This window comes from Bombina bombina, chromosome 4, assembly GCF_027579735.1.
Source record: "Bombina bombina isolate aBomBom1 chromosome 4, aBomBom1.pri, whole genome shotgun sequence".
Lineage (NCBI taxonomy): Eukaryota > Metazoa > Chordata > Amphibia > Anura > Bombinatoridae > Bombina > Bombina bombina.
In genome coordinates this window covers 727,046,397-727,070,979 of record NC_069502.1, presented here as the reverse complement: position 1 = coordinate 727,070,979, position 24,583 = coordinate 727,046,397, and the positions used below count along the sequence as shown (strand labels likewise).

At 37.7% G+C, this 24,583-nt stretch overlaps 1 long non-coding RNA gene across 1 annotated transcript; it reads right to left on the bottom strand.

Moving 5' to 3' along the window:
* Positions 1-1,976: 1,976 nt before the first annotated feature.
* On the bottom strand, positions 1,977-8,416 carry LOC128656782 (uncharacterized). Its single transcript, XR_008402062.1, has 2 exons — positions 8,090-8,416; positions 1,977-2,546 (listed from the first exon to the last, which is right to left on the bottom strand). It is a non-coding gene; the product is annotated as an uncharacterized LOC128656782 (long non-coding RNA).
* Between the last annotated feature and the right edge of the window lie 16,167 nt (positions 8,417-24,583).

Below are 24,583 nucleotides of genomic sequence, written 5' to 3'. Positions count from 1 at the left end.
TAATTTATTTTTTTCTCTTTGTATCCTTTGCAGAAAAGTATACCTAGGTAGGCTAAGAAGCTGATTGGTGGCTGCACATATATGCCTCTTTTCATTGGCTTTCAGCTAGCCCCCAGTAGTGCATTACTGTTCCTTCAACAAAGGATACCAATAGAATGAAGAACATTTGATGATAATAAAAGCAAATTGGAAAGTTCTTTAAAATTGTATAATCTGAATGATGAAAGAAAAAAATAGGTTTCATGTCCCTTTACCTTATTTAAAGGGATACTAAACCCATTTTTTTCTTTTATGACTCAGATAGAGCATGCAATTTTAAGCAACTTTCTAATTTACTCCTATCAATTTTTCTTTGTTCTCTTGCTATCTTTATTTAAAAAGCAGAAATTAAAAGCTTAGGAGCCAGCCCATTTTACGTTCAGCACCCTGGATAGCACTTGCTTATTGGTGGCTGACATTTGGCAAACCAATAAGCAAGCACAATCCAGGTTCTCAACCAAAAATGGGCCGGGTCTTAGGCTTTACATTCCTGCTTTTCAAATAAAGATAGCAAGAAAACGAAGAAAATTTGATAATAGGAGCAAATTAGAAAGTTGCTTTAAATTGCATGCTCTATCTGAATCATTTTAAGAAAAAAATTGGGTTTAGTGTCCCTTTAGCCCCTAACGACCGAGGACGTGCCAATCGTTGGTAGGTGGGAACATTAGCAGGGAGGCGGGTGGGCGGCCCATCGCTACCTGGCTTCCGGTTCCTGAGGTGGGGCAGCTACACTACAGAAAAATTATATTTAAAAAAAAAAAAAACTTTTTTGGTGGGGCAAAATGGGAACTGGCAGACAACTGCCAGTACCCAAGATGGCAGCAAATAGGTAGCGGGGGGAGGATTAGAGAGCTGTTTGGGGGAGATCAGGGAGGTTTGGGGCTAAGGGGGGTCCATCAGAGCTACATAATTAAAAAAAAGACTTTTTTTTTTAGTACTGGCAGACTTTCTGCCAGTACTTAAGATGGCGGGGACAATTGTGGGGTGGGGGAGGGAAGGGAGCTGTTTGGGAGAGATCAGGGGGTGGGATGTGTAAGGTGTGAGGCTGATCTCTACACTAAAGCTAAAATTAACCCTGCAAGCTCCCTACAAGCTACCTAATTAACCCTTTCACTGCTGGGCATAATACAAGTGTGGTGCGCAGCGACATTGAGAGGCCTTCTAATTGACAAAAAGCAACGCCAAAGCCATATATGTCTGCTATTTCTGAACAAAGGGTATCCCAGAGAAGAAGATGCTATTTAGTAATAGGCTAGCAAAATTGACCCAGAAGAGAAAATAACTCTGTTCTGGAAAAGACTACATGTATAGCACTCAAGGGGTTAATGTCTTGTCAGTAATCATATATGAATGACAATATTATGTGGCAACTAGAAAGGTAACTAACCACATAGAGTGAACAAGGTTGCTTTACGTTAAAACATAACTTTTATTAATAATATTTACATATAAAATAAAAGAAAATACAAAGTTAAAAACGCACTCAGGAGCTTTGCAACGGTCAAATGACTTAGGTTGAATTTTACATCACTAATTTATAAAGAGTACCCAACACTATGATAATAAGCTAATATATGAAGAAAATTACAAATAGCTTGGTAAATATGTCAAGCCGTGGATGTTGTCCACTGGGTATAAGTGATTTTTCCAGTTTAATACTGAAAAGGTGTGTTCACCTACAACAATATTGTTGATATTGTAACTACACAGCTTATAGTGTCATACGTCAACTAATGTGAATCACTATAAACTATTAGCTTTATTTGCAACCGGAGTGTGGATATCTTAGAAGCAGTCACTGTTATAACTCTGTGTCATTAAGGGATTTACACTTTAACTATCTTCACAGGTACCTGCTACCCAAATGCTCCCACTTTACCTTTAGTTTGGTAACCCCTTTTACACAATATCCATATACCAATAATGACAGACACAGATTTGGCGTTAGAAAAGGTCACATTTATTAAATTTAAATCTAAATTATGAAAAATGAGCGATCCTCAACTACTAGGATAATAACATATCCTTAATCCAATTTGGATTTGAATTGATAACACAATTCATGCAACAGCATGACGAGAGAACTGGGCGTCCCCACGTAACCAAGGAGCGTGACCGCGCGCAACTCAGGGGCGTCAATTTGCTAGTAACGGGCCGAAAGGTCTGCAGACTAGGAGGGCTTGTGGGTTTGACCGACAGACCAATACCCCGCCCCCGTACCCTACACACCTCCCCCCATTACTGCATTACCCACGTGCCAGGACGCCCACTTCCCGCCGCGTCATGAAATATACCACTAAAAATGCCATGATTTCTCTATGCCATCCACCAGCTCTGACCGACAGACCAGTAGCTGATTTCCTGCTTCGTGGCGAAAAAACCCTTAAGGGGCGCTACACGGGCGGTCTTAATCTGAGTGGCGGAAACACCACAGCATCTGCCCTTAGCCGTGTCGCTTGTGATCGCTCTTGTGCGTGACCTCTTCCTTGGGCTAGGCTTCGTCATTTCTAGGGAGGGAGGGAGGGAAAAAGAAAATAATTATTGTGAGCTCCAAGCATTGTGCAATCATCTTTATAGGCAGTTAATTTCCTCAACTCCTGTTCATACCCCCTCTCCCCCTCCTGGCCAATCCCTGTGCTAGCCTATTTAGGATCAGCTAGTTGCAGCTTATCTACACTGCCCATCCCTTCTTCTATTGTCCTGCTATAGCTGTGCTATCCAAAGGAAGGTGCTACGCCTAGCCCCCAACCCCCTATAACCTTCCCAGTCAGTAAAGTCAATCTCCCTTAAGCTGTTCCTCTCCTATTTTAGTCGATACACTTTGCTAAGGGATTTACACTTTAACTATCTTCACAGGTACCTGCTACCCAAATGCTCCCACTTTACCTTTAGTTTGGTAACCCCTTTTACCCAATTTCCATATACCAATAATGACAGACACAGATTTGGCGTTAGAAAAGGTCACATTTATTAAATTTAAATCTAAATTATGAAAAATGAGCGATCCTCAACTACTAGGATAATAACATATCCTTAATCCAATTTGGATTTGAATTGATAACACAATTCATGCAACAGCATGACGAGAGAACTGGGCGTCCCCACGTAACCAAGGAGCGTGACCGCGCGCAACTCAGGGGCGTCAATTTGCTAGTAACGGGCCGAAAGGTCTGCAGACTAGGAGGGCTTGTGGGTTTGACCGACAGACCAATACCCCGCCCCCGTACCCTACACACCTCCCCCCATTACTGCATTACCCACGTGCCAGGACGCCCACTTCCCGCCACCAAAAGAGGACCCTCTTGCCGCCAACCAAAGCACACCTAGTGACCTTTTCTTACCTTGTAAGGGTCTTTACGATGGCCCTCAGATCTCAGACCTCAGAACAGATCATAATAGCCTGGTTTACATTTTTCCTACTCTTGTCGGATCATAACAGATCATAACAGCCTGATTTACCTTTTTCCTACTCTTGTCGGATCATAACAGATCATAACAGCCTGGTTTACCTTTTCCTACTCTTGTCGGATCATAACAGATCATAACAGCCTGGTTTACATTTTTCCTACTCTTGTCGGATCATAACAGATCATAACAGCCTGGTTTACCTTTTCCTACTCTTGTCGGATCATAACAGATCATAACAGCCTGGTTTACCTTTTCCTACTCTTTTCGGATCATAACAGATCATTACAGCCTGATTTATCTTTTTCCTACTCTTGTCGGATCATAACAGATCATAACAGCCTGGTTTACCTTTTCCTACTCTTGTCGGATCATAACAGATCATAACAGCCTGGTTTACATTTTTCCTACTCTTGTTGGATCATAACAGATCATAACAGCCTGGTTTACCTTTTCCTACTCTTGTCGGATCATAACAGATCATAACAGCCTGGTTTACATTTTTCCTACTCTTGTCGGATCATAACAGATCATAACAGCCTGGTTTACCTTTTCCTACTCTTGTCGGATCATAACAGATCATAACAGCCTGGTTTACATTTTTCCTACTCTTGTCAGATCATAACAGCCTGGTTTACCTTTTTCCTACTCTTGTCGGATCATAACAGATCATAACAGCCTGATTTACCTTTTTACTACCCTTGTTGGATCATAACAGATCATAACAGCCTGGTTTACCTTTTTCCTACTCTTGTCCGATCATACAGATCAAGGCACCAGCATTGTAAAGAAATAGGCGGCCCCACGTGACTAAGAAGTTGTAGGACATAGCAAATAACACAAGGTTTGAAGAGCAGGCGAGCATGTTATTTTTACCGGCAGACCACCACTCAATGTCCATCCTTCCTGTGTGACACTATCCCTCCAAGACAGAGACCAGACTAGTTCAGTCCCCACCCATTTTAGCTTGAACCAGCTGAATATTTATTTTACCTGCTCCTGTAGCTCAATTGAAGGAACCAAACCTATGTCGTTCCCACCCAGGTGTATAATTAAGATATCGGGTAGACCCCACTTTCTCGTAGAGATCTGTGCTGTCCCCAATAACTGGTTTCATTTCATCCCTCTCTTCCCAATCCACCTACTTCCTGCTTCTTTAGAACTAAAACCTAAGTTTGCTCCCTGTCTGGTTGCAGCTGTGTGTGAAGCTGCCCGGTGCACGTAGGAGTGTCTGATTATCCATAATCTTGTGGCTCTACCTGAAATGGACACACCAAACAACACATTATCACCACAACGTAACCTAGCTTCTCCACTACTAATGAAAAAACCCTTTTGAACTGGAACCTGGTTAAACTACTACCATTCTTGTGCCTAAAGAACATGACGCCCTTAGCAGGGGCCACACCTAAATAGCCTCTCACATGTGAAACAGGACATATTTACCCCCTGTTGCTTTAGAAGTTATCCAAGCCCCTTTCCCTTCCCTATCTGTCTGATCTTCATATGAATATTAGTCCTGATTCTACAGGCATTCCATCCTCAATGCTTTCCCAAAGCCAGCATAAATATCGTCGCAAAAATTGTATTCTCAAAACCAGCAGTACAAACCTTGTTTAAAATTTTTTCTAAGATTTCCAATCTCTCCGCTGACCAACCTCTAACCCTTTTCCTAACCAGGAATCTTTTTTGTCGCATCCACTTCCTCCAACAGCTGCGCAAAGGAGATTCCTGCCATTACAGTGCTTAAGTTGCCTTTCTTGATACCTGCGTGCCTAGGTTATACCAAATTGTCCAAAAATATCCATGTCCGTGTTGTCAATGATTGTCTGACCAAACCATTGATTACCTCTAATTGCTCCCAATCTGCCAAAGATAAATGGGGCAATCCTTGCCTTTCTGCGCCGCATTGGGTGCAAGCTTCCTAAAGGCCTCCCATTTAAACCTTGATAAAGCATCAGCTACGACATTCTTAACTGCTGGTATGTGTTTATAACTTTATATTATGCTCTAAACATTTTAAAACTAGAGGCTGCGTGAATGCTATGGCCTGAGGGGAAGATGCTGATAGGTTATTTAATACAATTACAACTCCTCTATGTCAGACTGGAACAAAATGCTTTTGTTAGCCAAATCTTTCCCCCATAGTTCTATCGCTGTCACAATTGGGAAAGATTCAAGTAACACCAACCCTTTTCATGCCAAGCCTGCGGCCACTTACCCACGCATCTTCTGCCATCCAAATAAGCCCCAAACCCTGCCCTTCCTGCAGCATCTGTATATAACCGGATTTCATTAGCTGTCACCTTCTGCTCCCAAATCCTGATGCCATTAAAACTACTTAGGAAATGATCTCATACTTTTAAATCCCCTTTTTATTGACTGTTCAGTCAAATCATGTGACTAGGCTTTACAACCCCTCTGGTACTCACTTCCAACCTTCTTTTAATGATTCTTCCCACTGGAATCACCCAGCATGCAAAATGTAACAGCCTCAGTAATTTCTGCATATTCCAAGTGATACCTTTTTTTATAAATCACCTGCCGTATGGCCTCCCTTATCTTCACAACCTTATCTTGGGGCAATCTGCAATGGGGATTACTGAATAACTCTAAATGCCTAGAAAGAATAACTTAGAACAGGGACACTCTGATTTGTCATCTGCCACTGGAACCCCCATCTCTACAAACATTTTCAGCAGTACATTAAGAACTCTATCACATTCTCCTGTACCCTTTCTACCTACTACCATGAAGTAATCAAGGTAATGCACGATACTACTCTCACCTGCCCTTCTCTCTACCAGCCAATGCAAAAGTGCTGGACATTTCAAAATCCACACAAGATATAGCGCACCCCATAGGCAGATATTTGTCAATATAAAACTTGCCCTCAAATTTGCATCCCATCAAAACAAAACTTTTTGGCTTTATAGGTAGTAATCTGAATGCAGATTCCATATCAACGTTTGCTAAATCAGGACCCAGCCTGCCAACCTAACCAAATTTACTGCCTGGTCAAATGCTGGTAGGATACTGATGCATAATTTACTGACTGACCCTTAGGGTAGGATAATCGCTGAATCATTCAGAATTTACCAGCCTCTTTTTTGGTAACCACTCCCAAAGATAATTTAATCAAATTCTTTAGCTGTTTGTCATTAAAGGGGGGGCCTGCCATCCTTCCTAAGGCTACCTCCTTCCCTAGTTTTTCTCTCAAAACTTCTGGGAATTTGTAAGAACCCCCCATATGCCATCCATGTAACAATCAGCGATCAAATGCAAATACCTCATCATCCCTTTTGTCTGTGCATAGAAAGCAAAACCTATAACCCATTCAGGGCCTTCTCAGCGTTTTCCACTAATTTTGTCTTTAAATGCCTAGATAACGGCAGCAACCTTGTTGCTGAGACTTCATCATCTGCATCATATTCCTGATCAGATTGTTCTGTATCCTTATCCTTTAAACCCCCGTTCTCTCCCCTCCATTAGATATTTTGCTTAATAGAATATTTCAGCTGTGTATTCAATAAATATGAGTACAGTTTAGGAGTGCCCTCCCAATGAGATTATTTATGGATTATGAATATTAATAACAACAATAAAATTATTGTCAGCAATACCCCCAATTCATATAGTAGAATCTTAGCAGTGCACCCCAGAAAATTGTTATATAATTCCAGAAGCGCACTCCAAAATCACACTATTGAGATATTTAGCAATTAATGACAACAAGCTTACTATCAAATATCAAATTAAATAAATAAATATCCCAAATTAAAATATTTGCTTATTTCTGAACAGGTTGTTTTTATAAACACAGTGATTATATGTATGCAGTAAATAGACTATTGGTTATGACCATATATATAAATTGATTATTACCATATAAAAATTATAATATAAAGTAAGGTTAATTAGATTAATTAATATTCAATTAAATCGCCTGTATCCTGGATATGGTCACGTTATTATTAGGAAATGACTTTACCTCAAAATAACTTAACTATAAATTATCACCATTTAATGTTACTAGATAGAACAATTTATGATTAGCCAGTAACCTTAACGAATTTGGAATATGGCTTATATAACATATAGCTAGTAAATATTAAAGCTACTATAATTTCCAGGAGGTATAATTTAGCTATCTAACCGAAATAGTTATATATGACTTAAATTAGGGCTCAACAATCCCAGGAGCCTGAGAGCCACTGGCTCCTAGAATTTTTACCCCCGGCTCCTAAAGGGTTATTATCCATATATCTATATACAAATCTAACTGTCTGGCTCCAGAAGATATGCCTGGCTCCTAAATATTATTACTGGCTCCTAATTTTAAACAAACATGTAAAAACACTGACTAAATAATCAACCAGAGCATTTTATACCTATTAACAATTCAATATATCAACAAGTACAGCATAATGAGTCTGATCTGGCCACAATCAATTTCAAAACATTTACCAGTAACTAAAAATAGCTTATGAGTATAAAAAACAAAAACCCTTTCTACAGTGGTAAATTGAATCAATGCTAGCATGAATATTATATAGGATACAATGATCTATTTGATATTAAATTATAGATATAAAATACACTATTAAATCACAGCTTTAAGCTGTAGAACCTATTTATACATTACCAGCTAGAAATGTAACAATGAATGAGACTTCAGTATACAAAGTTCTTTCCCAATTTCTTAGCAATTATCCTGTTCCTTGGAGCCATTTCTGCAACAAAGAAAACTGCTCTGCTCTGAAAAAAGAAAATAATTATTGTGAGCTCCAAGCATTGTGCAATCATCTTTATAGGCAGTTAATTTCCTCAACTCCTGTTCATACCCCCTCTCCCCCTCCTGGCCAATCCCTGTGCTAGCCTATTTAGGATCAGCTAGTTGCAGCTTATCTACACTGCCCATCCCTTCTTCTATTGTCCTGCTATAGCTGTGCTATCCAAAGGAAGGGGCTACGCCTAGCCCCCAACCCCCTATAACCTTCCAAGTCAGTAAAGTCAATCTCCCTTAAGCTGTTCCTCTCCTATTTTAGTCGATACACTTTGCATACGTAAGCTTTATTGGTATCGTTAGGTTTGGGTGCTGGATTTGAACTAACACTTGCGTTTACTAGAAAGGGGAAGAAACATATATGGTTGTAATAAAATCTTACTATTGTATTATTATTTATATTAAACAGCGCTAAACGTAAGCTGTTCAAGTAATAAGTAACAACTTTAGTTGCATATCCGCTTATATGTTATATTCTCATACAAATCAGAACCGGAGTGTACTGTGTTGCTTGTTAGTGTTAACCAATAAAACAACCCTCGGGCTAAATCTAATTTGTATGTGGCAACATAGCTAATAGCTGTAATGTTATATCCTAAACACAGATTCTGTGATTATTCAAATCCCGTACTGCACGTATAGAACGTTCGGCTGATTTAATATTCAGACAGACAATGCTATATTAAGCCGTGTTAGTTTGTGCAGCACCGGTGATTTAAGGAATACGATCACAATTGTTTCATAACCCAAAGACTATTAAAACATTGTTTTCAATGATATCAATTGTAATTTAAAGTCGTGTTGTGCAAAACAGGTTTGTATCGGTATATCCAGCACTTAGAAACTATATCTGTGTGTCCGGTATTGCTCGATTATGAACACAAATAACAAAGTACTGCTGCCATATCGAGGGGTTGTAATCTGCAATTTATAAAGCAGTTCAATAGCTAATCTACTTGAAATTATAATAACTATATTCTTAGAAAGATCGTTAGCAAAATAGTAGTTATAAGTAGTAGATTAACCTGCCTGTAGCTTACAAATTCCCACGATTACAGTGATCAGCGTTTTCCTAAATACAGCTCCCCATTGGCAGCAATTTAACTTATATTAAAGACGCTTCACACACTCAATGGTTAATATTGTATAATTATGAGTATCTTACTATAACAAAACAACCCTATTATCAAGCAAATTCCCTGAGGCAATCTAAAATAAAGGAGCTCCAAGACTCCTCACCATTACCCTAACGTCCCTAACATGTTTCGCCCTAACGGCTTTTTCAAAGGGTGAGCGTGCCGCTCACTCATTGGCTCTTAAAGGATTGTTCATCCCACCCTGGAAATAGCGTCATACTTGACTCACCTATCCTGGAGCTATAAAGGCATAAATAAAAGGTGATTGGCAATAATAGTCTGTATACTTAGTGTCTGATGGTATGACATTAACTGTACATAGTTACTGGCTATAGGTTATGCTGATGTACATTACTGTCCTGTTTAGAATAGTATAATTAAATTTATTATTTGCAAAATTGAGCTCACAACAGAAAATTTAAATATAAATCTAGCATGTATACCTTTGAGATTTAAGATTAAATAACGTAAACTGTGATAAGTGTTTGCCCATAAAAAGTTTTGAGCAGCCATGTAAATAAACATAAAATGAAAAACACTGTGGAAACCATTGTGAAAAACACAGTACAATACGAGTGAAGTAATGTGAATAAAATTATATGTATAATACAACAAAACCTAATACTTGTTATTTTGGAAAAAATCCTAATAAAAAATGTCACTTTCCATGATAGCTATTTTTAGTGACCAATATACTTGTCATGAATTATGTGAAATTTGGGCACTATTTGAGAAAGTGGGGAAATAATTGTGAGTGAAGTTTTATTTCTACATTAAAGTAGAACAAGTTCCTTAATATTTTGAATATACTAAAAATCTTAGTGAAAAAATGTTACTTTACAAAGATCCCTGTTATTAGTGACTCACAAGTCCACAAAGAGGCAGCACCTTAAAGCATAAAAAGTCTTTATGTGGAAATAAAGACTTTTTATGCTTTAAGGTGCTGCCTCTTTGTGGACTTGTGAGTATTCAAGGGATTACAGCACCCTTTCTGGCATGCACCTCATAGTGGTGCTGAGCTACCAAAGTGTTATTAGTGACTAGTGTATTTAATGTGAATTGAGTGAAATTATTACACAGTTAAGGAAGTGGGGAGGAGGAGGGAGGGTAAAGAGTTAGAGAAAGGGGGTAATAGACATGGAATGGTGCAAAGAACAAACTGAGAAAATTGTGATATTAATTGTAATACTAGTGGAATATCGGATACTTAGGTATACATAAATTACTAATCTTTGAACTATATTTTGCTCATACAGAAAGGTTTAAATAATCCTCACACTAATCTTATGATATCCAAAAGCTGTTGTTAAACTTGAACTCAAGCTATTGCTGGATTAAAATGCCCCTTCTGGAAAACACCAGAAAAGATAGGACTGTTGATCCAGTGCTTATAAAAAGTGGGAAAAAATTTTGTACTCATTAAGGCCAAATGGATGTACTGAATTCATTAGGAAAATCCATTTACTTTAAGCTTTTAACAGCATTTTTTCCAGATTTCCTCCCCTGATTCCAAGTTTGATGTTTAATACACATAATAATCCAATAGTAGGATTTTATTACAACCATATATGTTTCTTCCCCTTTCTAGTAACCGAAAGTGTTAGTTCAAATCCAGCACCCAAACCTAACGATACCAATAAAGCTTACGTATATGACACAGAGTTATAACAGTGACTGCTTCTAAGATATCCACACTCCGGTTGCAAATAAAGCTAATAGTTTATGGTGCTTCACATTAGTTCAACCTAGGTCATTTGACCGCTGCAAAGCTCCTGAGTGCGTTTTTAACTTTGTATTTTATTTTATGTGTAAATATTATTAATAAAAGTTATGTTTTAACGTAAAGCAACCTTGTTCACTCTATGTGGTTAGTTACCTTTCTAGTTGCCACATAATATTGTCATTCATATATGATTACTGACAAGACATTAACCCCTTGAGTGCACATACTTTGTAAATAATTTCAGCGAGAAACCTAAAATTGTGAAAAATTTTACGTTTTTTTTTTTAAAATTTGATCGCATTTAGCGGTGAAATGGTGGCATGAAATATACCAAAATGGGCCTACATCAATACTTGGTGGTGTCTACTTCACTACACTAAAGCTAAAATGAACCCTACACGCTCCCTAATTAACCCTTTCACTGCTGGGCATAATACACGTGTGGTGCACAGTGGCATTTAGCGGCCTTCTAATTACCATAAAGCAATACCAAAACCCTATATGCCTGCTATTTGTTAACAAAGGGGATCCAAGGGAAGCATTTACAACCATTTATGCCATAATTGCACAAGCTGTTCGTAAATAATTTTAGTGAGAAACCTAAAGTTTGTGAAAACGTTTGTGAAAAAGTGAACTTTTTTTTATTTGATCGCATTTGGTAGTGAAATGTTGGCATAAAATATACCAAAATGGGTCTATATCAATACTTTGGGTTGTCTACTAAAAAGAAATATATACATGTCAAGGGATATTCAGGGATTCCTGACAGATATCAGTGTTCCAATGTAACTATCGCTAATTTTGAAAAAAATGGTTTGGAAATAGCAAAGTGCTACTTGTTTTTATTGCCCTATAACTTACAAAAAAAGCAAAGAACATGTAAACACTGGGTTTTTTTGGTGGTTGTAGATGTGTAGCAATTTTGGGGGTCAAAGTTAGAAAAAGTGTTTTTTTTTTTCTTTTTTTCATCAAATATTATATATTTCTTATAGTAAATTATAAGATATGATGAAAATAATGGTAACTTTAGAAAGTCCATTTGATGGTGAGAAAAATGGTATATAATATGTGTGGGTACAGTAAATAAGTAAGAGGAAAATTACAGCTAAACACAAATACTGCAGAAATGTAAAAATAGCCTTGGTCCCAGATGGTCAACAAATGGAAAAGTTGCCTGGTCACGAAGGGGTTAATGCAGAAAAATATATTTCAATCATGTTTGATGTGCTTTCATATGCATGATTTCAATTTTTTTTTGAGTTTATCTTTAATTGAAAGCACACGTATATACTGTATTATTAGTTTTTTAGCTGCCATTTGTTAAATTCCTAACACATATCTTTTGATTAATTAAAGGTGTAATCCTTTTTCTATCCAATATCTTCTTATGCAGGTCCGAATTGATACATTTCTTTTAAAACATTAAACTCAAAACTACATTGTTCTGAATCACAAAAAAAAAATCTTATTATTTTTTTTGTCCAGTAAAAACTAAAAACATTTCTCATGGTTAAAACTAAATATACAGTGAGTTACATTTAAGGTTGAAATTATTTCAATAAAAAATAATTTATCTAAACGATATAATTCAAAATTTGATTATTTAGCCTCAAATGTAAAGACTTGTTTTGACATTGTCTTTCTGTGTTGTCGAAAATCCATCAAACATTAGAGAATCAAAATCATATAATTAGATTAAGAAAATCTAATTTTTTGTAACATTTAATCTTTGTAATTTAATTGCAAAGCTTTTAGTGATATTGCAATTACTTAGATGCTCTGAGCATATGTTTCTACAAAAATGATTCCACTGAGAGCTTCTATCAAGTAATGTCCATCTGAAAGGCATAAAAACAAACTGTTTTCCCTTTTTGTATGCTAAGCAAATAACAAAAGTTGCCTTCTAATATGGTCATGTTTATGTATGGCGGTATATGATTTATTCCTGTAAAAATATAAAATAATTGAAATGATTGCATATTTTGTCGTCTTCCACGTACACCATTCAGATGTGTTCTATTTTATTTGTGTATCAAACCTGTAGCTTAAATAAATTTATATACTATATGCAATACATTAAGTAAAGGTGTTATACATTTCTGAAAATCCACAAAAAAGGGAAAACAGCACACCTGATATAGGGGCGCGGAGTAACAGACTTGCCAGGTCTTTGTGATCCAAGTAGATATATGTAGAGACACTCCAGTAACCAGCAAAATTCCTTTAAAATACCTTTATTTTTCAAGAGGATAATGTTTCAAGCCTGCAATAGGCTCTTAGTCATGTGTTTTAAATTTCTACCCATTTCTCATTTTTAATAATGATGGTCAATATTAATATTTTTTCTGAATTACTCAAAATAAAATTATCCTGGTTAGATTAATTATATTTATAAATCTCTGTATTTCACTATTTCCTATCATGACTAATAACCCTGGGTAATTTTTAATTTGAACATTGAGGCAAAGTGAAATGTTGGAAGCTTGATTATGGTGGTGTACATTTCAACATTTCACATAAATCCTCTTGATTTGACTGTTTTTAAAAGTCTCCTTTTTGTAAAAGTCAAAAGATTTGGCTCCTAGGTGCTGTCAAATAATAAAATGTGCTTCTTCAAAATTCAATCTATGGCTTTTCTTCATTTTAATTACATTAAAGGGACATAATGCTGCTTAGAAATCCTTTACAATGGGAGGTGGCTACTGAGGAACTTTTGAGGTAAAATATCTTTCTTTTTTACATAGAGATGTTCAGGAGATATTTTCTAGTCAGCTTTTTACAGCTATGCTGCATCACTTTCAAGTGTTTAAACATTTGGGTATTATGGCCCTTTAAGAAGAATAGATTCCTCAATGCTTTCGGACCTTTACATGTGCTTTTATACATCATAAGGCTGAATTATCAATAAGAAAATTACCTTTTTGAACTTCATGCAAAAATACACACACATTCCCATTCCCCTGCAATATCTTTCAATGAAAATTGAGTTTGGGAGTGCATTAGCCATTTCATCATTTTCAATAATAACTAAAATACTGTGAAGTAAATAATACAACTTCCTCTTCATTCTACCTTTATATCTGTGAGTGGTGTGTAAAGAAAGATAGATAGATGATAGATAGAGAGATAGATAGATGATACACACTGTAGTGGTCAATGGTTTTAGAAAACCTCTTTTTTTAAAAAAAAACTACGCAATTTAATATCTCAAATAATTTTGAAATTAAAGTATAGAACAAATATACAACTGAAGATAAAAATAAATCAAAGAATTGCTTTAATTACCAAAATTTCATCTAAATGTCTGACTCAGCAAAGTAGCCACCTTTTGCAGATTTAACAACTGAGCACACTTGTGACGTTCTTTCTACAATGGGAATCAAGAATGTTTAGAAAATTCCTCCAAATAATATTGTAGATGTTTGCACGAGTGTGTTGATCTTGTGAGTTGTTTTGCCTTTATCCTTTTGTTTAGTTCATTCCAAACCAGCTTGATGGGTTTCAAGTCTCCAGACTGTGCTGGCCATTTCATGATTTGAAGCCTATCATCATCTTTACTCATATTGAGCTACAGTGGAGAGCTATTTATCGATCCCGCTCATGCATAAACTCCGCTAGAAGTCAACTTTTACACATGTCTAGTAACACATACTTCAAGTTAAAAGTAAAAAGTCTTCACATGAGCACTTTCTTGACGCACGCAAAAAGCCGAACTTATAATATCACAAATGTTTTCCCGCATAGACTTCAATGGTGCGGCAAAAGTGGAAAAAAAAAAACAATAAGTTGCACAAAACTTGATTACATTTAATCAAGTGTGCTAACCCGAAATTAAATATGAATATTTCACATTTCAACGTTCTTCACATAGCAAAATGTTCTCTTTATTCTTAAATACATATTTCTATATATAGCTAATGTTTTTTGGTAAAATATACTGTATATCTATACCTATTAAAAATAATTTGAAACTTTGAACATGTTCCCTTGTATGAAGAACATTGGAATGTGAAATATTTACACTACATACACAGTTAAGCACCTTATTACATATGAATATTGCATAAATACGATTTTTCACCTACTTGACTGCAAAAGCCTCCAATGCACCTATATATATATATAAAATACACTCTACCAGCTATAAAGTGTATAGTTAGCTTTGGACAAAGCAGCTCATATTAAAATACATTATGGGTGCTCTGATGTACGGAGGTTCATATAATGGTTATATAATCAAAAAAGTTAACTTTTTTGTCCTTTTTTGATTATATATATATATATATATATATATATATATATATATATATATATATATATACACACACAGTATATGTATTTATGTGTTTATAAATACATATAAAGACATATACATACATATGTACACACACACAAAAAAATTATATATATATTTTTATATATATATATATATATATACACACACACATGTACACATCCATATTTAGACATGTCTAACACCTGAGACCTCATATATTTGAGCCTTTATAAATTATTAATGCAATTGTATTTTTTAATAATTTTTATCAGAGAGTTAATGAGTGTAACTGTACTTTTAATTGCATTTTTCATGTGTTTTGTGCAACTTTTTACTAAAGCGTAACAGTTAACTAGATCTCTGAAGTTGGACTAACCAAGCACAAATTAAATTGCGCTCGAGCGAATGCATTTACTTGCAAACTGTAATACGTGTACTACTTCCAATGCTTGAAGAGAACCGCAAATTTGTGCAACTGCTTGCCCAATATAAGATACTTCTGAAATAGTCTGGAGGTATATTTTCGTTCATTATCTTGTGGTAGGATGAATCCCTGGACAACTAGTCATAGACTAGATAATACTGCAATGTGCTGCAAAATACTGTAAAAGTACTGTATAATAGTTGTTTAAGGGTGCTACTTACTCCTACATCTTTGTTCCAATCTTCCAAATCTGCAAAAACTCAAGGCACACTTCTATTGTGCATTAACCTCTAAAAAAAACATGGGGGTGGGGGGGTCAGTGCACTTAATAGTGCTTATCAGGAAGTCTGGAATAATTTGCAGATTCCCAGCTCACTGTTGCTTTAAGATGGACTCTCCTAATCCCAGATCCAGAAGGCCTCTCTATGAAGACTGGGACAACCACAACTTTACACAAAAACAAGAGGTGTTTAATGTCCCTTTTGAGTGTTGCACCACAAAAGACAATATGGCTTGCCAGCAGGGCCACCCTTATTGTTTGCTGGGCCCTGAGCAAGACACACAGCCCAGTCCCCTTATTCCCCTCCCACTGTATGTTCTGCCCCCTGAATGACCTCCTAATCTCCTAACATTCAGTGTGTCCAAGATAAATAAATAAAACTATATATTACACCTCCTGATACTATAAACATTTCATAAATAAATTACAGGATGTATATCGCCCCTACTAAAATCCTATTTCTCTTGATGAAAGCCATGGCCAAAGAGCAGTCCTGTTTTTAAGTAGAGGGCAAAAGGGCTTCTATTTTTGCCCCGATATTACAATTTAAAAGTAATATTTTACAGCCTAAGCTATAGTATAGGGCATGCTAAAATCTGAATGCCGGCTAGTGCGGGTGCGCATAATAGATTTCAATGGGGGCATGCTAAACTAAGGAGATTGTACTCTAAACCTCAACTGAAGTAGTGGAGTTTCTTCAGTTATATATAATATATACACCTAGATTTAGAGTTCTGCGTTAGCCATCAAAAGCAGCGTTAAGGGGTCCTAACGCTGCTTTTGTCCGCCCGCTGGTATTTAGAATCAGGCAGGAAAGGGTCTAACGCTTACTTCCCTACCGCGATTCCAGGCTACCACAGATCCCCTTACGCCAATTGCGTATCCTATCTTTTCAATGGGTTCTGCCTATCTCCGGTATTTGGAGTCTTGGGAGAAGTGAGCGGTAGACCCTCTACCGACAAGACTCCTACCGACAAAAAAAAAGTCAGTAGTTAAGAGCTTTATGGGCTAACGTGTGAATATAAAGCTCTTAACTACTGTGTTCTAAAGTACACTAACACCCATAAACTACCTATGTACCCCTGAACCAAGGCCCCCCCACATCGCCGCCACTATAATAAAAAATGTTAACCCCTAATCTGCCAACCGGACACCGCCGCCACCTACATTATACCTATAAACCCCTAATCTGCTGCCCCTAACATCACCGACCCCTATATTATATTTATTAACCCCTAATCTGCCCCCCCCCAATGTCGCCGCTACTTAACTACACTTATTAACCCCTAATCTGCCGACCGGACCTCGCAGCCACTATAATAAATGTATTAACCCCTAAACTGCCGCACTCCCGCCTCGCAAACACTATAATAAATAGTATTAACCCCTAATCTACCCTCCCTAACATCGCCGCCACCTACCTACAATTATTAACCCCTAATCTCCCGCACGCACCGTTGCCGCTACTATAATAAAGTTATTAACCTCTAAACCTAACTCTAACCCTAACACCCCCTAACATAAATGTAATTTAAATTAAAAAAAATAATATTCCTAAAATTAAATAAATTAATCCTATTTAAAACTAAATACTTACCTATAAAATAAACCCTAATATAGCTTTAATATAACTAATAATTACATTGTAGATAGTTTAGGATTTATATTTATTTTACAGGCAACTTTGTATTTATTTTAACTAGGTACAATAGCTATAAAATAGTTAATAACTATTTAATAGCTACCTAGTTAAAATAAGTACAAAATTACCTGTAAAATAAATCCTTACCTAAGTTACAAATACACCTAACACTACACTATCATTAAATTAATTAAATAAATTACCTACAATTACCTAAAATACAATAAAATAAACTATTCTATAATACAAAAAACCCCCACTAAATTACAAAAAATAAAAAAGAATTACAAGAAGTTTAAACTAATTACACCTAATCTAAGCCCCCTAATAAAATTAAAAAGGCCCCCCAAAATAAAAAATTCCCTACCCTATTCTAAGCTACCAAAGTAATCAGCTCTTTTACCAGCCCTTAAAAGGGCTTTTTGCGGGGCATTGCCCTAAAGTAATCAGCTCTTTTACCTGAAAATAAAAATACAATACCCCCCCAACATTACAACCCACCACCCACATACCCCTACTCTAACCCACACAAACCCCCCTTAAAAAACCTATCGCTAACCCCCTGAAGATCATCCTACCTTGAGTCGTCTTCACCCAGCCGAGCCAAATTCTTCATCCAAGGTGCGCAGAAGAGGTCCTTGATCCGGTACAAGTCTTCATCCAAGCGGCAAAGAAGAGGTCCTCCATCGGTAGAAGTGTTCATCCAGTCGGCGTCTTCAATCTTCATCCATCCGGAGCGGAGCATAGCCATCTTCAACGGAGCCGACGCAGAGCCATCCTCTTCAACCGACGACTTCCCGACGAATGAAGGTTCCTTTAAGGGATGTCATCCAAGATGGCGTCCCTTCAATTCCGATTGGCTGATAGAATTCTATCAGCCAATCGGAATTAAGGTAGAAAAAATCTGATTGGCTGATGCAATCAGTCAATCAGATTGAAGTTCAATCCGATTGGCTCATCCAATCAGCCAATCGTATTGAACTTGCATTCTATTGGCTGTTCCGATCAGCCAATAGAATGCGAGTTCAATACTTTATAGGTAAGTATTTAGTTTTAAATAGGATTAATTTAGTTAATTTCAGGAATATTATTTTGTTTAATTTAAATTAATTTTTATGTTAGGGGGGTGTTAGGGTTAGGGTTAGAGTTAGGTTTAGGGGTTAATAACTTTATTATAGTAGCAGCGACGGTGCAGGCAGGAGATTAGGGGTTTATAATTATAGGTAGGTGGCGGCGATGTTAGGGAGGGCAGATTAGGGGTTAATACTATTTATTATAGTGTTTGTGAGGCGGGAGTGCGGCGGTTTAGGGGTTAATACATTTATTATAGTGGCGGCGAAGTCCGGTCGGCAGATTAGGGGTTAATAAATGTAGGTAAGGTAGCGGCTACTTTGGGGGGCAGATTAGGGGTTAATAAATATAATATAGGGGTCGGCGGTGTTAGGGGCAGCAGATTAGGGGTTCATAGGGATAATGTAGGTTGCGGCGGTGTCCGGATCGGCAGATTAGGGGTTAATAATATAATGCAGGTGTCAGCGATAGCAGGGGTGGCAGATTAGGGGTTAATAAGTGTAAGGTTAGGGGTGTTTAGACTCGGGGTTCATGTTAGGGTGTTAGGTGCAGACTTAGAGAGTGTTTCCCCATAGGAAATAATGGGGCTGCGTTAGGAGCTGAACGCTGCTGTTTTTTTTCAGCCCAAACTGCCCCATTGTTTCCTATGGGGATATCGTGCACGAGCACATTTTAGCTGCTTACCGCTACTGTAAGCAACGCTGGTATTGATGGTTGAAGTGGAGCTAAATTAGGCTCAACACACCCTTTTTTGAGCCTAACACAGCCCCTCAGACAACTCTAAATACCATCATTGTTTGAAGGGTGCGTTGGGAAAAAAAGCAGCGTTAGCTACGCGGGTCTTTACCGACAAATTCTAAATCTAGCGGATAGTTTCTATGCATTATACTGTAAAATTGTTCATTGTATACTTTCTCTAAATTTGTTTATTGCGTAGTTTTGGGACAAATTGGAACTCCATTTGCTAGCCACACCTTCTCATCCAACATTGGCACCTAATTTTACAAATGCTTTTTTGGCTGAATAAGCATAAATTCCAAAAAACATACTCCAAAATCTTGTGGAAAGCCTCCTCAAAAGAGTGGCGACTGAGGGGGGGGGCGTGGCTAGGCGCAGCCATGACAGGATGCATATTCTGAAGCTCCTGAGCGCATTCCCACAATCTAACAATTATCTGGGAATCTAAAAAACACCCAGCTGTAAAAGAAGCATTGCTGAAACTATGATAATCTGTGGATTCTATTGATATACAGATTGCAGGAAATATATTGCAAACCATCAATCGAGGCAACTGAGGCCTATAATGGAGTCTGCTTGTGAAACATCTGTTGCTCCCCCCCCCCCCCTCCGAGCTTCTGGGTTATGTAGCCGCAACTTGACAGTGGTAATTTGTCTCACTAACCCACAAATTGTTGTTATATTATCTACATAATATCCTGAGAGAAGAGGGCGACAATGTTAGATTTCTGTGCTCTGACCATGCTTTCCTTAGACAGATGGAAAACACATCTGTGCCAAGTGCTGGATGAGCATTATCAAGAACTAACCTCTCTATTCCATGAGACGTTTGCTGTTTTGTTATCGCAGCTACATGAGGCGGCACCTGAGACATGTCTGGGGAGTGGTGCGGATTAGCCTACCAACAGTTAAAATCTCTACGGAGGTAGCGGATGTCGCAGTTACCAAAAGCAGGACATGGGATGATGCAGATAAAGTGGCAGTCAAAGCAACGGACTGTAAGTTTTTGGTCTACAAAGGACACTCACTAAGCTGTCCAGGCTCTAGCGACCACATGAATACAACAAAGAGGAAGCATCATATTTGGACTTAATTACACAGCCTAATCTCATGGTTGATACCTCAGTAGCGTCTCACATGCCCTGGAATGTCACTATCCTCCATGTGGATTTTGATACTGGCAGATTTGAATTGCTGAGAAAAGGCATAGGTTAATACTTGCAAAGTTATCGCAGACTAGCTTAAGTGGTCTTTGTATTTCTGAGTTCAGATGTTCCTTATATCTTAATATATATTCAATCCCTAACGTGAAATGAGCTATGGATGCCAGGTATACTGAGTACTACCTATAGAGTGTTATCTTGATATTGTCCAAGATTCTTATAAACCAACATATATTGCATCCCCTATTATCTTATGCAGTAGGTCTTGTAGAGAAAATACTATAGTTATGTTCTTTTCATTGTATCACACAAGCCTTTAACTTAATCCCACTCGCTTAGAATATATATACGTAGACGTGGTGGGGCTTTACTCAGCCATCCTACATGATAAAGGGTTGAAAGCGACCAAGTATATGCTGGAATATTTTAGTAACTATTCTGATGATCTTACTAAATACATTTTGAAAGTGTTAGATTTTTTTACTAACACACAATTACTTTGAGTTTGGGGGGGAGCTTTTATTTACAACGTGGGACAGCCATGGGGGGTAAATTTGCCCTGGCCTATGCAAATATTTTCATGGGCTGGTGGGAACTCACGCACTTATATGCCGATCAGAATCATTTTTTTTCAACTATTACCAGCTACAAGCGGTATATAGAAGATCTTCTCTTTGTCTGGTCTGGCACCCAGGAAGATGGTGATGCTTTCATCCGATATCTCAATGACAATGGGGATGGACTAAGTTTCACAGCATCATTTGATAAGATTAGTACTCCCTACCTTGATGTGACTTTGACAGGTTTACCTGATGAGAATAGGGTGAGTACATCACTCTACATGAAACCAATAGCATCCAATACTTTCCTACACGCAAGAAGCTGTCATCCTAAACATACGAGTTACGGGATAGCCAAAGGGCAGTTTCTGAGACTGAGGCAGAACTGCTCTGAAGATGACAGCTTCAGGCGTAAAAGTGAAATTCTTACTAACAAACTCGTGGAGAGAAAGTACAACAAGAAAACAGTACTCAGAGCTTTTAATGATGCTACACAGAAAGATAGAGCAAGTTTAGGGCACAAGACACAAGACATCAAGGGAAAAGCCAACTTTTGTGACAACTTATAGCTCCCAGTACTACTCTGTGTGCAAAATACTATGAAAATAACCTGCCAATTTTATTGGCGGATGATATTTTGAAGGATGAGATCAGGGAAGGCTGCTTTTGTGTTCCCAGACGTAATGCTTCAGTTGGGAACCAGTTATCCCCCTCTATGTTTAAAAAACCTCAGCACAAAAGTAGCTGGCTGTCACAAGAAGGACACTACAGATGCGGGAATAGCACCTGTAATGGTTGTGGCCACGTCACAGTGCGTAAGATTTTCCAATCAATAGCCACCCAGAGGGTATACTCACACCTCCAATGCACAAATTGTAAGTCCTCATTTTTTATTTATTTGATCACATGTTTTAAATGTGAAAAACAATACATGGGGTGTACTTCTCAGTCAGAGAGAGGATACGTGCCCACATTATTGACATTGAGCGGGGACATCCTGCTACAGGAGCCGCCAAACATTTTATTGAGGAGCATGGTAAGGATTGGAGTGACTTCTCATGGATGGTTATTGTTCAAATTTGTAAAAAACCGAGAGGAGGAGATAGAGCCAGAGACCTTCTTAAAAAAGAGGTCTTCTGGATCTTCACCTTAGTGATCAGAGAACCTGCGGGCCTAAATATAGAGACAGACCTTATTAACCATTGGGAGATATAAAATATAAAAAATCAGGAAATTAATGTATACAAGTACATGTGTTGTTGTCCATATATGAACATTTGAATCTATAATATACATAAAAATATATATACTTTTTTTCCTTTTGAGCTGGACATCAGAATATTTGCTTAACATAGCTCATTGATTCATGTTACCAGACTGGCCCTGTCACATGTGGATGTATGCATAAATATACAGTATACATACATGTGGGTTTATTAAGCCTACATCTCTAATTCTAATCCTATTCTAGTCACAATATCCCTGGCTCATAGTCCTTAGCACCTTTAGCTATATCTATAAACTAACTATTGCTGATGTTACTATACATTTAAGTCACAAGTATTTGATTATGTTGATTTAAGGTATTAGGGATTAAGTGAAAATTATCCTATACACATATAATGTTAGATTTATAATAATTCATTCAGCACAATTATTACTGGGAATTATATTCTATTACTGGGCACTTGATCTCCACTCTTCATGTTTATGTTTAGGGGAATTATTGTTACCACACTTAGAATCATCCCTTTCCTTTTCTTAGGCAGGCTAGGATAGTCATATTATAAGGCCATTATTCAATAGATATGGGAGGTATACAGGTGGTTTCTAGCATTCCCCTTTCCACTTTAGATAGGTGTGCTCACCAAACAGAGTAGCGATTAGTCAGCATGAGAGGGCTCTAGTATCCAATCACCTTACAGGATTACTTATATTAACGTGTATTATTTGAGGGGCACCTTACAGTCTATGAGTAAGGCTCCACAGGAGCTGAAACGCGTTAGACGCTGCCCATCTACAGCCTCCTGATGATCTTAATGTTTTGCCTATAAGCTGTTTTTACCTGCTGTGTCATACACCTGCATGGATTAAAGAAGTACCTTGTTTTGAGCCCTGTCCGGACTTCCTTTCTTTATATATATAAATAAATAAATATATATATATGTACCTCCTTGTCCGCGGCCGAGACAATGGAGTTTTGCCACTTTTTAAAATTTCAGGCAGTGGACTTTCTCTTATTACAGTGTTCATATCTTTGATGCTACAAATAATGGATGAATGCAAACAACTAGTAGAAACTAGGATACAATCTTTGATAAGGCACACATATACTTATGGGAACTAGTAACTTATACATTGCCTTGGAGTTTGTAGATTTATCTTCCCTACCTACCTAGCCCCAATAACGTTCGAATGTCCTTTTCTTGAATATCATTATGACTACTGTAGTTTAAAAACTTTCTTCTTCTATACTGCTCAAAGTGGGTTACCAGTTATTAAGTCTCTAACGGCTAGATTTAGAGTTTTGTCGGTAACGACCCGAAAAGCTAACACCAGCTTTTTTCTGGCCGCACCATAAAAATAACTCTGGTATTGAGAGTCCACATAAAGGCTGCGTTAGGCTCCAAAAAAGGAGCGTAGAGCATATTTAACGCAGCTTCAACTCTCGATACCAGAGTTGCTTATGCAAGCGGCCAGCCTCAAAAACGTGCTCGCGCACGATTCCCCCATAGGAAACAATGGGGCTGTTTGAGCTGAAAAAAAACCTAACACCTGCAAAAAAGCCGCGTTCAGCTCCTAACGCAGCCCCATTGTTTGCTATGGGGAAACACTTCCTACGTCTGCACCTAACACCCTAACATGTACCCCGAGTCTAAACACCCCTAACCTTCCACTTATTAACCCCTATTCTGCCGCCCCCACTATCGCTGACCCCTGCATATTATTTTTAACCCCTAATCTGCCGCTCCGTACACCGCTGCAACCTACATTATAGCTATGTACCCCTAATCTGCTGCCCCTAACACCGCCGACCCCTATATTATATTTATTAACCCCTAATCTGCCCCCCACAACGTCGCCTCCACCTGCCTACACTTATTAACCCCTAATCTGCCGACCGGACCGCACCGCTATCATAATAAAGTTATTAACCCCTAATCCACCTCACTAACCCTATAATAAATAGTATTAACCCCTAATCTGCCCTCCCTAACATCGCCGACACCTAACTTCAATTATTAACCCCTAATCTGCCGACCGGAGCTCACCGCTATTCTAATAAATGTATTAACCCCTAAAGCTAAGTCTAACCCTAACACTAACACCCCCCTAAGTT